The sequence below is a fragment of the Gossypium hirsutum genome, chromosome A01 (assembly GCF_007990345.1).
Source record: "Gossypium hirsutum isolate 1008001.06 chromosome A01, Gossypium_hirsutum_v2.1, whole genome shotgun sequence".
In the NCBI taxonomy this organism is placed as follows: domain Eukaryota; kingdom Viridiplantae; phylum Streptophyta; class Magnoliopsida; order Malvales; family Malvaceae; genus Gossypium; species Gossypium hirsutum.
Genome location: NC_053424.1, coordinates 112,188,104 through 112,202,888, shown reverse-complemented (window position 1 = coordinate 112,202,888; position 14,785 = coordinate 112,188,104). Strand labels below are relative to the sequence as shown.

At 33.8% G+C, this 14,785-nt stretch overlaps 1 long non-coding RNA gene across 1 annotated transcript; it reads left to right on the top strand.

Moving 5' to 3' along the window:
* The first annotated feature begins 4,464 nt into the window (after positions 1–4,464).
* LOC121229391 (uncharacterized) lies at positions 4,465–8,695 on the top strand. Its single transcript, XR_005927129.1, has 4 exons — positions 4,465–4,760; positions 4,870–4,956; positions 5,047–5,115; positions 8,503–8,695. It is a non-coding gene; the product is annotated as an uncharacterized lncRNA (long non-coding RNA).
* The last annotated feature ends 6,090 nt before the right edge of the window (positions 8,696–14,785 follow it).

Genomic DNA, 14,785 nt, shown 5'->3' with positions numbered 1-14,785 from the left:
TGCGTTTTTAGCGGCGCTAGGTTATAAACGCCGCTAATGTTAAATTATTTTGTTCAAAACTTCGTCGTTTAGCTGTCTTATTTTTTACCCACACCTGATACACTTAACATTTTCCCCGTTTTTCCCTAGTTCTATTTCCCCCTTTTTTCTCATCCTAAATCCCTAAAGTATTATCACCCATTCCCAAATTTGACATCCCAAATCCCAGACTTGAATCGCTTTTCTGTTTAGTAGGTTACTCGCAACAAATTTGTAGAATCCACCACCGATGAGAACTAGATTTCTCAACGTCGATTACTTGAGTGCTTTTCAATCCCCAGCCGAAACCCTAAGCTTCCTCAACCTACCGCCTCTTCACTTCCCTCCTCATACTTCCAACTTTAGTGACAATCTTCTTCATTTTGATTCGTTCCTCAACCTCCCTCTCCAGACCGAGAGATTGCCTATCGACGCCGCTCTCTCCAACTTCTTGTCGAAAGCAATTCCTCCATTCATCGATGTCGATATCAGAGATTTCAAAGATACCCGATTTCCAAGTGGAAATGCCAGCGCAAAGTTCTCTGCCGAGGTAAAGTGATGAGTTCAGTTCTCTTTAGTCTCTGATAAGATTTTAATTTTTTTACGTATGAAAAAAATAGCTGATTCTGATGTCAAGTATGAAAATCTCGATGGTTTTGGATTCTAATAAGGAGACTCCATTTTTTACGTCGTTTATTTCCTGAGAGCTCTCTGTCTCTGTTGATCGATGAATCGTCGATTGTTAAAGGTGCTTCAATAATGGAAATTACCGAGTTGTATTTTCTTAATAGAAGCAATCTAGATTCAATAATGTATAATGTAATACCCCAAAAATTTTTACAGTAAAATATTATCCCTGATATAGTAAAATAAGGAAATAAAGTGACAAAAAGGGAATTTTTGAGTGATGTCAATATTGAGAAGTATATTATGATATATTAATTCAAGAAAGGACTAAATTGCAAAGATGAGAAAAGTCTTGTTGCACAAGAGTAAATACTCAAAATTTAAGGGGTTAAAGTGTAAATATAAAAAAGGTGAAGGACTAATGGTGCAAATATTTTAAGGGTGGAATGATCTAGAAACCAAGAAAAATTGATGAATTAGGACCAAATTGAATATGTAAAAAAATTATGAGGGACTAAATCGTAATTTTACCAAATTAAGTGATGACTCAAGGATGGAATTCTAAAAGATCATGAAGGGCAAAATGGTCAATTAGTAAGAGAGATAATTCTAGAATGTAATGATTATGTTGATGATATTTTAAATTAATTAATTAGATAAATATTATTTTATTAATATTTTATGAGATGTTTATTATTATTATATTATTATTTATTTAGTATAAAAGGAAGGAAAGATGAAGAATTATCAACACATTTCCTTTCCCATGCAAACTAACGTAAGATAAGAAGAAGAAAAGAAGTTTGCTTTCTTTACTATTTAGTCCTTCCACCAAAAATTTATTATTTTCACCTAAAAATTGAAAGAATTTCCATAGCCATCAAGAGAGAAAGATAGCAAGGAGATGATGGGGAGCAAGAATATCAAGTTGAATTCAAGAAATCGAAGCTGGAGGAGAGAGAAAAATCAAGTTGAAGATTGAAGTCAATAAGAAAAGGTAAGTACATCAAGATTTCAATATGTTTTTAAGTTTGTTATTATTGATAAAGCATGGAAATAATGTTATAGTAGAGTTTTCTTACATAAGGTCCTATGTTCTTGATATGTTAGTGAAGAAAAAATAAGAGAAAGTGATGAGAAATGGTGTAGAAAAAGAAAATAAGGATGTTATAACATGGTAATTAATATCTTGTACTAAAACAGTTTTGGACAGCAGCAGTAGTCTAACTTTGAAAAATCATCAAAAAATTGTAGAAATCTAATTATAGAATGAATAAAATATGAAATTAAATCTTATTAAGTCTAGTTTCTTATAGAAGAAATTATGTAAGCAATGGAATCCTAAATCATGAGATATGATGAATTTTGTGAGACAAGGTCAGAATGATTTCGGGTTCCCCTGTTCTGAATTTGTAAAATCATAAAAAAAAATTGGATAAAAATAATTAGGGGCTTAAATTTATATTTTTAGAATCCTGAATGAGTCTATTTTCAATAGAAACAAATATGAACATCATTCGAATTCTGTACAAGGAGATAATTAATTTTTAGTGAAGAAGGGTCACAACTGTCAGACAGCAGAATAGGGGTAACTTTAAAGAATAAAATGTACTTATTGACTAAACCAAAAATTCTGAAAATTTTATGGTAAGAAGATATATGAGTCTAGTTTCAGGAAAAATTAGCGTATCTTAATTTGGAGTCATATAGCTCCAGATATAAATAATTTTGTGACTATGACACATATGGACAGCTTGAATATTCATAAAAGTAAATAATAAAGATTATAGATAATGTTACTTACAAGTGTGCTACATACATAAAGGATGTGGAATGGAGAGGAAGAGGAGGAAAACATATATGAATATTCATTAAGCATGGCTAATTTGCATATTTTAGGCTTAGGGACTAAATTGAATAAAAGTAAAACTTTATGGGTAATTTTGTAAAAATGTCAGAAATGACCAAATTGCATGAAATGGATTATTTTATTTTTTAAATTACAAAATTGAATGAAATTATTAATTTAGTTCAAGATCGGGGGAAAACATGTTTTAGGGATTAAATTGAAAAGTGTTGAAATTATGGAAAATTCTGATATTTTATAGAATTCATGGACTGTTATCAATATATATGAGAATAATAGCTGGAAATAAGGATTAAATTGCAAGAATTTTATTTTCCTGACCCTAAGGACGAAATCGTCATTAATTAAAAGTTTAGGGGTAAAATGGTAATTTTGCCTAGAGCATTAATTAAATGCATTAGAAGATGAAATGAATGAAAATGATGATCGAATTTATTTATAAAGATCTGGACGACTCAAATATGAGACTTGATTGTGGAAAAGAAAAGATATCGGATTAATGAAATTATAAACACAAACAATCAATGAAGTAAGTTCGTGTAACTTGAATTATATTCTTAAATGCTTGAAATGCTTGTTTTTGATATGAATATGATTTGAATGTTCATTATATGGAAATTTATGAAACATTGATATATTTGATAAAATGGGAAGAAATCCCGTTTGAATGAAAGGAAAATTCGATGGATCTCTGAAAAGGAATTGACGGTAAAAAGGACCTAGCCCGGACGGGTGATCCTATTCTGATATAGCCCTCCCGAAAATACGTGTAAAATGGATTTAGCCCGAACGGGTAATCCGAATTAGGGTCTGAATTTAGCCTGGACTGGTAATTCAGATCCAAGCTCATTAGAGTAATTATCATTGCAGGGGATTTAGCCTGGACTGGTAATCCCGACAATACTCTATGAGTTTATATTACAGGGGATTTAGCTTGGACTGGTAATCCCACTGTAAGGATGAGGTTCGCGGGAGTGTGCTCTCTGATATGAAATGTGTAAGACCATGGCTGAAAGATACCATGGCAGCCTGATATGAAATGTGTAAGACCATGGTTGAAAGATACCATGACAACCTGATATGAAATGATTAAGACCATGGTTGAAAGATACCATGGCAACCTGATATGAAATGTGTAAGACCATGGTTGAAAGATACCATGGCAACGTGATATGAAATGAGCAAGACCATGGTTGAAAGATACCATGGCAACATGACAGAAAATGAGTAAGACCATAGTTGAAAGACACTATGACATCATGTCAAAGATAAATAAGACCGTGGATGGGAGACGCTCTAACATCTGTTGAACAATTGATATTCAGGTAATATGTATCAGATGACGAATGGTTATATGAAATAATTATGAAGATAGATAAACTAAATAAGTATAAGTACATGGAATATAATTTATGTTAAGTTTGATATAAGCTATTACCGGAATAAATATACATAAAATATATGGAAATGATGGAGCATGAAATATTGATATAATGAAATGAATGATATATGCTTATGAAGAAACGGTAAGAGCATGATATGTTTCATGACATGTACATATATGATTATCTTTGATATGTTGATACAAGAAAATTATGTAAGTTGAGACTATTATTAAACTCAAGTGCGATATGTCGAGAAAATAGATATATCAATGTTGAATTTATATGAGATATGTGTAAGTATACTAACAATGTTGCTGTTTGATGCTTATACAAGTGTCAAACTGTTGATTGAATGGTAATATATTTATTTATATGATGCATTGAATCGGTAAGTATTTAAATTCTTTTTTAGTGATCTATAAATGGTAGTAATGCTCTGAAACCCTGTTCTGAAAGCGGATACGGGTTAGGGGTGTTACATATAATGCTTTTCCTTTTTCTCCACTTCATATTGACTCGACGCTTGATTTTGCATTCCCTACTTTTGTTAAAAGAAACTGTGAAAATGCATGTAGTAAGTTTTTTTCTAAATATTTTTAGTCAATGACTAAGAGTAATGTTATTAGAGAGTCTAGGTTCTCTTGAAAGATTACAAACGGAAAATTAATGTTACGCATTTCGTTGTTGAAAAAAATTAAGACAGTTGAGGTATTCTTACAACTGGATTGTTTTATCATAGTGAACTTGTCTTTAGGAAAAATCTTTATAATCCAGCAGCTTTGCCTCCGACGGTCTTGATCTTTTTAGAGCTAGATGATTTTATTGATGCGCAGGAAGAAGCTACGGTTTGTACTGAGAAGGAAGTAGGGAGTCAGAAAAAGCTTTATACTAACTTTCTCAAATGATGTTAATCTTGTTTCACTTTGTTCTCTTTAGGATCTTCTATAAAGCTTATAATACATGCCACTGCAGGAGGATAATGTAACCTGTGGAGCTGATAAGGATGTTCGGAGGTTAGACGTGATACTGTTTGAAACACCCGAGATGGATACTTTTTTGGTATTATCTATTGTTTGTTATATATCTGAAAAGTTTATTCAGTACCACAGTAGGTATGTGAAAATTTATAACTTGTATATTTTTTTGCAGGATAATGCCCACTTTTCCGAGAAAGAGATTGAGACATTCTATGGAATTTCAGAGATTGTTAATAGTAAGGTAAATAGAAATTTATTGGATAATTTCTTTTGGAAGTCTTATATAATATTTACAATCGGACTTTCCAGTCTTCTTACAATTTCCTTAGGCTTAGCGTTTTTCCTTGTGGATGCAAAATAATAGATACTAATCTTAGGCTTATATTAAATATTAAAATTCATTTCTTTTTAATTTGCGTAAAGTAAGTATACAGATCAAGTTTAATGATTACCTCAGTGCTTTAGAGAGGTTTTGTATATTTAATTTAACATTTAAAAACTCCTCCAGATTGGTCTTAATTTGCTCAGTATGCTGATGGCTATGTAGTTTCTCCACATGTCCTATAGGCTTCTTTTTTTACACTTGTTTCCTACATGCAGCTTTAGTCATATCTGGCTCGTGTATTACCTGGTTGAAAATTGGATGCAAGTTTTATATTTAATTTGATCAAAGAAAGAAAAGCAAAGCAATGTTTTAAGTATCTGATGCTTCATCATATTCAGTTGATTCTGTTGAAAAGAAGGAAAAAAGAAGAAAAAGAACATATAAAAAAAAGCTAACTGATGCAAAAGATCTGTAGTGTTTAAAAGAGGAATTCCAGATTTTTGATGTTGATTTATCTCAAAAATTTGATGTGTTTTTAAATAGACAAATAACCCATGAGCCAGAAGCATGTAACCATATGTTCAAGGAAGACATGAATTTCAAGAGTTTCAGTGAATTAGTTGTTAGTCATGAACTTGTGTTGGTAGATGAAACATTCAAATCTTTGGGAGATGAAACTATAATTTGATAGTTTTTCTTATTGGTAAAGTCACAAAGATGTTTAAAATGTGACAATAGGTATGTAATTTCAATATTTGCAATTTTTTTAATTCAAAATATAACTCGTATTTTATTATCTTTCTTCTTGAACTTCCCTTGATTATGGATACGATCCTCGACTTGTGCTCGATCGAACATCAAATTTTAAGCTCGAGACGTAATCGAACTACTTGAGTTCTAGCTTGATTATTAAGCTTGCTTATAAATTTTTGCACTTAAGCTCGATTAAGTTTGTTCATATTCAAGCTTGAGTTTGATTGAACAATTTTAAACTCGAGCTTTGGCTCGAGACATAATCGAGCTACTTGAGTTCAAGTTTGATTAAATTCATTCATATTCAAGCTTGAAGGTTAGGTATATCCTTGAAGCTAGAGAAAGAACAAGGGTGAAGCTAGATTTAACTTTTGGATTGAAGCTTGGTGTTGAACCTACTGTTTAGGGAAGCTTATTAAGGTTAGTGTTCTCTTGAATTTTAGCATTCTTGCTGTAGTCTTTTTTTTGCTGTTTTTTCTTGCTGTAGTATTGTTGAATTTTGACAGTTTTTTCTGGAACTTGAAAAATAATGACCTTGTGCTCATGTATTGTTTAAGTGAAATAATATTTATCTTGAGCTTCTAGATTATCAAACCCTTCCACCAAATTTATTCTTCCATTCCATGCTTTTACTGTATTTTAAAAAATTATATTTTTATCACTCCATTATAACTATGATTTTTATATTTAAATCTTTTAGAAAAAGAGATTGAAAGAAGTGGGTAAAAAAATGTGATTTGAATCAATGTCTTCAAATTTTGAAATAAATCGAATAGATTACTGTGTTATATAAAATATAATTATAATTTTATTTTTTGTGTTTATCCTTTACCAGCAAAGGTAGTAGAAGATATGGTGTTATTGAATGTGATCCACTAGTTCGCAAAGGACTTGAGAAAACTGTAAGTAGTCTTTAATAGATGGCACTTAACAAGCATTCCATTCATAAACAGTAATTGAATAAATTTCTCTACTTGAAAGCATATAGATAAACTAATATCGCTTGTGCAAGCAGGCTAAGCACATGGTCATTCCTTATATGTCGATATCTACAATAGTTTAGTTTGATTATAATTGCCTGAACTTTGATTCTAGAATCAATTAGCTTTTGGGGATTTTATTTATGTCTTTAGTTTAAAAGAAAAGTGGTGTGGTGATTTTATGGAATTAAAATGCTTTGATTTGATGAAAAAGATGATACATTCAATCCTAACTGTAAAGCAAAAACCAAGCCTCTTTCTTAATACCTCAAAGCTCTGCCATTAAACTATTTATAACACCTATATTCATTACTAAACCTTTGATATGACTATTGACACTTTTTTTTCTTATCAAGCCTCATAAGAAGCTTGTTTATGTCTTGCTTTAATCTAGCTTAAACCTATTAAATCTCTTTCTCCTGATTGTTGACAGTCATTTATCGGATGCATGTTTCAAAGCATCAATAATGATTACTTTCGATAAATTTTAATTTGAAGTTATTGAAATAATCTCTTTTTCTTAAAACACGAAACTGTCTATTGTGCAAAAAGCATGCATCCAGCGATTTTTTTTGCAATATATATACATGTAAGGAATGTCCAGGTTGTATGTTTGTTAAGCACAAGGAGTTTTTTGCGCTATGAGTCATTTCCCCCCTTAGAACATCAAATCATTTTCAAATTTATTTACTTCCTTCAGGTTTTTGGTCACCTTAGCTTTAGAGTCTATAGGCTTTAAGTCATTTTCCTTGCCTTGCTATTTTTAGATTGTTGTTTTTTCTTTCTTATTTCTAGATAGCATGTTCTATCATGGTTTTGGTTATTTTCTTTGTTAGCTACTTTTGAAATGGAGAATTGGTGGAAAGATCCAATAGCATCATCTTCATTATCTTAGGACTTGGTCATGCGTAAAGGTTTTTCTTGTTTTTTATTAAAGGCCCCTGTATCTTAATAGGATAATGGTTGTTAGTTGTTGTTCAAAGCATGATGAAATAAACATGTTAGGCATGGTTTAATACATGCCTTGCTGACCTGTAAGGTTGTCCAAAACAAGACAAAATTTAGTTGTCTTTAAGATGTTCGAATGTGGTTGTTCAAATGGTTCCTCAAATTTTCCAAATGTGTCTTTAAGGTGCTCCAAAATGTCATATTAATGTTGTCCATATATGATTTTGAATGCTGGAAATTCGCAGCATTTAATTTCCTTCTTGAAGTTGATTAAACCATGCTGTAAATGCAAAACATTTATATGCTGTTCACATGCTAAATTAACCATTATTGAGCTTAAAATTGATCTATTCGAATGTGTTAAATTCATTGTTCAATGTGATGTTATTTATGCCAATGTATTGAGTATATTAAGTGGTGCAATTTGATGTTATATGTGGCGTTAATGTTGACTTGTTAATTGCATATTTTATTATTAATCTAATTTGGGGTTCTGAATTTAGAAGAACCTTATCTTAAGATAAGTTATCTACTTTCATAATAACTGGAATCTGATTCTGTTATTTTGGTTGGTTCTTGCCTTCATATGTCATTCATTAACTTTTGTTTCTTTTTTTCTCAGGTTTGAGTTTTTATTGGATGCATGGTCCAGGATTAGCTGAATTCATGCATAGTGACAACTTGTTTGAGCTAACTGCTGATCTTAAAGTGTGCATTCTATCATTATTTTGTTCTATTTTATTTTGTTAGATTTCTGGTGTAGTATGATAAGTGATGTATTTTGTTTGATTGTTATTGATAAACTTTATGTTTGGTGGGATATATATTTATATCATAGATATTATTCTTCTTCTCAATATTTTGATAATGAATTTTAATTTTTTTATATTTTTCATGACTTTTATAATATTTTATAATATATATTTTAAATTTTATGATCTTTAGCGGCATTTGTGGGAAAAGCGCCGCTAAAGGTCATGACTTTTAGCGGCGTTTGTGGGAAAAGCGCCGCTAAAGGTCATGACTTTTAGCGGCGTTTGTGGGAAAAGCGTCGCTAAAGGTCATGACCTTTAGCGACATTTTTTTAGATAAACGTCGCAAACTTTAGCGGCGTTTTTTGCGGCGCTTGCAAAAATGCCTCTAAAAGTCAGTTTTGCTGTAGTGAATTTAGAAAACCTAAGTGATTTTTGGTAAAATTAATTTTGATCAAGTAAAATTAAATTAATCAAATTAATTAAAATAAATATGATATTTTTAGAAATTAATTTTCAAGTCAGACAATTGGCTCGATGGGTAATTGAACTTGAGAATTAGACCCGAGAACCAAAACCTGAGACCGAAACCCAAAAACTAGTTGAACTAGGCTTTGTGTATAAAATTGGATTGACAGTTCAGCCGATGGCTAGACAGGACCGGTCTGGTCCTCACTAGCCTGAACCGAATCGGCCAAGCCCATTCAGGCAAAACATCGACAATTCAAGGTGTTGGGGAGAAGCGGCGCTAGCAATGGCACTGCTAGGCACAGTGGTTGCGATGACAGCGATCTGGAGATCGACGGATGGTTTGTGATGGTGGTTCTTTAGTAGTAGAGCAGTGGAAAAATTAAACTCCTAGTGGAACTCTACCGGTAACTTGATTTCAAAATAACTTTTCCAAAGATAATATTATTTTAATGAATTTAATATTAAATTTAATATAATATTTATCTAGATAATATTTTATTAATTAAATATTAATGTGATTAATAATAATATTAGTAGAACTCTCTGTAAATTCTACCTATATAAAAAAAGTATGAGTCATTATTCTTACACACTTGAATTTAAGAAAAGTTGTAGAGAGAAAATTCTCTAAAGAAATTATTTTAGAAAATTTTTAGAAATTTTCTTGTTATTTACAACTTGAGCCCAAAAGTTTAGAGAAATTATGAAATTGCCTATTGGTAATTTTGTGAATTTTTTTATTCAAAGCAAGCCTACACTTGGTAAACGTGAGCTTGATGATAGCAGAGAAGACTACTCGGTTGAAGTATTCATCCTAGACAAATTATAAAGGTAATATTTTGATTGAGTGTTTATTACTTTAGATAACACAACCAAGTTTTTTTTTTGGAAAAAAATTTAAACTATGGTTTTCCTCAAACCTATTTTCCACTGCATTTTCTGAGCCCAATTTTCCAACATATAACCCCTCTTAGTATAAATAATCTTTGGCTTCTTAGATTATTTGGCTTTAACTCCCTTGGCTTTGAAAAAAATGTAGGATTTATTATCGTGTCACCTTTATCAATATATCTCGATCCACCTTTGCATGGTTCTTTTCTTCCATTGGTAAGAAACTCATCCAACTTTTAACTTCTTGATCTTAGCCTTTCCAGAATGAACTGTGCAACTGCTAACTCCTTCAAAGTTGCATCAAATTTAGCAATCTTTTTATTCTATAATAGTTATTTCTCCTGAAGTTTCTTCAATAGTCTATGGTTCTCTTGTTTTAGCATTCAATTCTCATCAGTAAGTCTCACATTAACTTTTATAAATTGATCTTACTTATCTAGCATATTCTTATGTGATGGTTTGCTAATGGGAGCCCGCAACCATGACATACTTATGTGATCCATCATGTTCAAATGAGGTCATTCGGCCCAACTGGACTGGCTTGTTTCTTGGAGAGATTGAAGGCCTATCTACAAAGCTTAGCAAATATGGAACGTGATATTTAAAGATATGTAATCTTAGATATGATATGTAATCTTTAGAAGATCTGATTCTGTAATATTAGAGATTTGATTTGTAGATAGCTTTTAATCTTAGCCATTGATGTACTTTAGTCTGTATCGTTGATTTTGGGAAGGCTCAATTATAAATAGAGGCCTCTCCCCCTCATTGTAATTCATTTAGTGAGTAATAGAATTCTTAAGAACATTCATTCAAAACTTTCTCTCTAGTGTTCTTATTTTTCTATGGCTTTGTTCATCTTTCGAGTTCTTTCTCTTTTTATTCTCCGCTTGTTCTTCATAGGTACCTTATAGGAATTTTGTTAAATCCTCAATTGTTGAGAGTTAGGCTGACTTAGGTATTTTTGGAGTGAAGAAACTGCCTAAGACCGTTATTGTGTGGGAAAAATTTAAGTTCATGACAGTTGGTATCCAAGCTAAACTTTAAAGGCACCGTTGAAAGATGTCAAAAGAAATTGGCGAGCATAGTAAGCTAATAAAGACCCGTGGGAGGGCCAAAAAAGTTAGTCGTTCGAGGGACATACTGTCAACTTTAGAGGGACAGGTTGTTACTTTCAAGGAGTTATAGGAGACGTTAAGAGGAGGATTGACGATGTCGATGATAAGATCACCGATAGGTTACAATCCATGAAGGAGCAGCTCAGAAAGTATGTGACGGATTCTATCGAAAAGCTGACCATTAGGGAAGATGCCTTTGAGGCTATGATGACAACCCTGAAAGAGGAGATCACAAAGCTCAAGGGTGAACTCACAATCTACAAGGCTGTTTTGGGAAATAAAGGGTTAGTTGCTGTTGCACCCAAGCCTAAGGAGTTCAAGGGAACAAAGTCTGCGAGAGATGTGGATAATTTTCTGTGGGGAATAGAGCAATACTTCCATGCCAAAGGCATCATGGATGATGCCACTAAGGTAATTACTGTGCTATGTATTTTACTAACGTTGCTTTATTGTGGTGGCGTCGTTGGTCGACAAATGTGAGACATGGTGGGACTGAAATCGGGACTTGGGAGGAGTTCCAAAGTGAGTTCAAAGCATAATTTTATCTAGAGTATGTCGAGGATAAAGCTCGGGCAAAGTTACACTGGCTTACGCAGCAAAACACCGTGAGGGAGTATATGCGGGAGTTTAGCGAACTCACATTTTATATCTTAGATATGGATGAGAAAGAGGCATTATTTTCCTTCATGGATGGGTTGAAACCATGGGCGAAACAAGAGTTGCAATGCTGAGGAGCCCAAGAACTTACCAAGGCCATGACCGTAGTAGAATCATTTGCCGAGCTGGGTGGAAAGACAGAGAAGCCTGAGCCTTCTAAGCCCAAATTCAAACCAAAAGGAAATGACAGGGGAGATAAAGACAAGCTCACTAAGAATGGAAATGGTAAGAAGCCTTGGGATAAAAAGAAGAATAGACTTTTATGTTGTTTCCATTGTGATTGTCCACATATGATCAATGACTGTCCGAAAAAGGCCGCACTTTCTATTATGAGAGCAAAGGAGGAGGTAGATAAGGTGGAAAATAATCTTGGCTCAATATTAGGAGGTATTGAAGACAAGACGAATCATGGACTGATGTTTGTAGACATCATGGTGGCTGACAGAGGATTAAATACGTTTTTCGACACAGGTGCATCTGATTTGTTAATGTCCGAAGAGACTGCTCATAAACTTGGTCTCAAGATCCAAAATGAATCGGGTTGGATCAAGACGGTGAACTCAGAAAGTGTTCCAATCAAGGGGGTTACAAAGGAAGTGGATCTCCAACTCGGTGATTGGACCGGTAAGGCGACCATTAGGGTAATACCACTTGATGACTATAATTTTATGGTTGGATTAAGTCTCTTTGACTAGGTTAATACGTCTATTTTTCCTTTTGGTAATTACATAGTGATTTTGGATTTGAACCATCAATGTATGGTAATAATGATAAGGAAAAAAAGTACAAAGGGAAAAACATTATTGGCAATCCAATTTATTAAAGGAGTATGAAGAGATGAAATCTTCTACTTAGCCACCTTGAAGGTCGAAGAAGCCATTAAGTCTATTGGTGAGACCCCGAAGTAAGTGGGCCAATTATTGCAGTATTTTCAATATGTGATGCCTACTGAGTTGCCCAAAAATTTACCACCAAAGAGGGAGGTAGACCACATGATTGAGTTAGTGCCCAACATGGAGCAGCTAGCAAGGACCACATATCGTATATATTTACCAGAATTAGAAAAGTTGCAGAAACAGTTGAAGGAGCTTTTAGATGCAAGATTTATTAGGCCATCTAAATCTCTATTCGGTGCGTCAGTATTGTTCCAAAAGAAGTATGATGGGTTGTTGAGGATGTGCATTTAGTATCGACCTTAAACAAGATCACTGTGAAGAACATATACCCTATTCCCCTTATTTTGGACTTGTTTGATCAGCTTAGTAGTGCAAAATGGTTCACCAAGTTGGATTTGAGATTAGGGTACCATCAAGCTCGAATAGTCGAATGGGATGAGCTAAATACAGCTTGTGTGACACGTAAATGGCTCAATGAGCATGTGGAACATTTGAGGGAGGTGTTCCAAACTTTAAGGGAAAATGAGTTGTTTGTTAAAGAGGAGAAGTGCTCATTTGCCCAATGAGATGTGCCATTTCTAGGCCACACTGTAGGAGGTGGCAATATCTAGATGGATGAGAGCGAAATTCGGGCCATTGTTGAGTGGAAGCCACCAACTAAGGTGACGGAGTTGAGATCTTTCATTGGGTTGGTAAATTACTATCGACGCTTAATCAAAGGCTACTCCAAAATTATCATACCTTTGACAGACATGTTGAAAGGGTAATGTATAAGATTGGGATCCTCAATATGATAAGGCCTTTAACCAATTGAAGTAAGTGATAACGAGGGAACCCGTACTTGCTTTGCCAGATTATTCGAAGCCATATGAGATACGCACAGATGCATCATATTATACCATTAGGGGAGTACTAATGTAAGATGGGCATCCAATTGCTTTCGAGAGTCGAAAGCTTAATAAGACGAAGCGGAGGTACATAGTCTAAGAAAAGAAGATGACTATTATGGTACATTGCTTGTGCACATGAATGCATTATTTACTGGGTTCCAGGCTCGTGGTCTTTACTGATAATATTGCTAACAGTTATTTTCTAACCTAGAAAAGTTGTCTCCTAAACAGGCTCGCTGGCAGGTTTTCCTAGCAGAGTTTAATTTCACGATGGAGTATAAGTCATGGAGTGCCAACACTGTGGCTGATGCACTTAGTCGAAAGATGGAGTTCGTGAAAATTAGCCAACCTGATGGTTCTTTATTGGAGCGCATTCGAGAGGGATTGTCTCATGATCCCACAGCTAAAAACTTGATCAAGTTTGCCAAGGAGGGGAAAATGAAGAGATTTTGGCTCATTTGGAGGATCGTTACTATTGGCCTCACATAGTTGATGATGTGGAAATCTATGTGAAAACTTGTCTAGTATGCTAACAAGACAAAGTTGAGTTAATGACTCCGATCAGTTTGCTACAACCCTTGCCCATTCTTGAAAGACCATGGAAGAGTGTATCCATAGATTTTATTATTGACTTGCCTAATTCTGATGGGTTTGCAAGTACTTTTGTTGTGGTGGATAGATTTTTGAAGTATGTAACACAACTACCAATGAGTGCCCTGCTGAGGAGACAGCTGTTTGTTCTTTAGACACGTGGTGAAATATTGGGGAGTCCTATTGTCTATCATCTGTGATCAAGACGGGCAATTCATGGGCCAGTTCTGGATGGAGTTGTTCAAGTCGATGGGCTTAGACTTGAACTTTTCTACTAGCATGCATCTGCAAACTGATGGGCAAACCGAACGAGTGAATGCGTTCTTAGAGACATATCTTCAGCACTATGTGGATGCCATACAAAGGTACTGGCCAAAGTTGTTGGATGTGGCCCAATTTTCATACAACTTGCAGCAAAGTGGGGCAATGAATCAAAGTCTGTTCGAGATAGTGACATGCCAACAACCGCTTACACCTAATGATGTTTGTTTTGCAAAGAATTGGTAAGAGAAAAATGACTTGGCTAGAGTTTGTCTACACAAGGTAAGTAAGCACAACAGGAAGTGGATGGATCAAAATTGAAGGGATATGCAATTTTATGTTGGTGATTTAGTCTTTATTACACTATACTTGATTTTG